Here is a 1,972-nt window from a genome sequence, read left to right as displayed (position 1 = left end):
TGAACCCATCCCCCCCCAAAGTGGGGGACAGGAGAGATGGCTCAGCGGTTAAGAGCAGTGACTGCTCTTGCACAGGACCTGGGTTCAGTTCCTAGCATGCACAAGGTGACTAACAACCATCCTTAATTCCAGTTGCAGGGGATCTGATGCCCTCTTCTGGCCTCTACAGGCATTGCACTCATGTGGTGGTAAGATTCATACAAACAAAACACTGATACACATAAAAATTTTTTTGGTCTTTTTTTTTGGGCGGGGGGACAGGGCCTCCCTGTAGCCCCAGCTGGCCTGGAACTCGCTATGTAGACCAGGCTGACCTTGAACTCACAGAGATCTGCCTGCCTCTGCTTCCTGAGTGCTGGGATTAAAGGCATGCGCCACCACGCCTGACATAAAATTTTTTAAGTTTAAAAATAAAAAAGTAGAGGAGACACTGTACAATTATGTGGAAAATTCTGGAGAGCCTTTGCTCTCACTGAAAGAACCACTACATTATGCCAACAAAGTGTATAACTAAAACTCTTGCTAGTTTTTACTGTATTTTAGAGTATTGCCCACAAACTTTGGGGATTTTTTAAAAAATGAAATCCCCCTAATAAGTAAAAAAGAAAAGCAGTTCCAGTTGAATGCTTCATATGTTTCACCAGGATATATAAAAACTCCTGTCATGACTACAAAATGGGGTGCAGTTTAGTGCCTGAATGTTAGCGCTCTGGCACCCTGGAAATGCATGGCACATACCACACCACACACACCACAACACAACACACCATATACACAACCACATCACATACCACAACACATACACCATAACACACACACACACACTCCACACCACTTTGTGGGTGATCTGAGGGATCCCCATGCATTGGAGGCTGGGCCCTCATCTTGAGTATCCTGCACTGTGCACTCCTGCTGTGGGTGCAGCTCTCACGCTAAAAGCCCTCTGAAGGAGATGCTACCCCCTCAGGGTGGCTGGAGTGATGATTGTGTGGATGTGACTGGATATAGGCTCTGGGATTAGATTGACTGACCTGCTTCCTAAGCAGCTGGGCATCTGTTTCCTTGCCAGTGTGGTGAGCACCTTCTCTTTCTCCTGTGGGCACTACCCACCAGCCTTGGTGAAGTTCCTCTGTGCCCCTTGCTGATTCAGTCCTACATAGCTAGTACACAACTGCACTGTTGCCCGGAAGGGTGTGGGAGCATCTGCTCTACCAAGGCCATGTCGCCATCTGGTGGCTGCGTGGGGCCCTGAGGACACTTCTTGAGAAAACAGGAGAAAAACTGGGGCGGGGTGTGGGGGGTGTGGTGGGGGAGCTTGTTATATGATATTGCTGTGTTTCTGTACTGGCCTTTACTCTGCATCCCTGTGACCCTGATTTCTTCCTGAGCTGATTCCAGAAACCAGGTGATGACCAAAAAACTGTCGGCAAGTTGGATCATTCTGCCTTCAAGATAAGACCACCTACAGTCTGCACCAGAACCCTAACCAGGCTCTCCTGCACACTGCCCCTGACTGATCCTCATATGAAAATCCCTGAGGGCTTGAGGCCACAGTTGGCCTCCTCTCTGGTCTGCTGGCATTAACAAAGCCTGCTTTTTTTTTTCCTCTCCGCCCCCCCACCCCCAACATTCATCTCTGGAACATTGGTTTGTTGCTATTGTTGTTTGGAGACAGGGTCTCATGTACCAGAGGCTATCTTCAAAATTACTATGTAGTCAAAGCTGGCCTTGGGTGTCCTCTTCTATCATTCTCCAACCCTGCCTGGTTTTTGGCTAGGCTGGTGGCCAGCAAGCCCTAGTGACCCCCCTGTCTCTGCTCCTCACAACACTGGGCTAAGAGGTGCCCACACAGGCCCTCACCTGGCTTATTAGTTTGATGCTGGGATCCAAACACAGGTTCTCTGGAGGAGCAGCAAGCACTCTTAACCACTGAACCTTCTCTCCAGCCCCTGAACTCTCTTTCTCTAGCCCC

This window comes from Nannospalax galili, unplaced genomic scaffold (assembly GCF_000622305.1).
Source record: "Nannospalax galili isolate Female #2095 unplaced genomic scaffold, S.galili_v1.0 scaffold566, whole genome shotgun sequence".
NCBI classification, from domain to species: Eukaryota; Metazoa; Chordata; class Mammalia; order Rodentia; family Spalacidae; genus Nannospalax; species Nannospalax galili.
Note: the sequence above shows the minus strand (reverse complement) of the source record.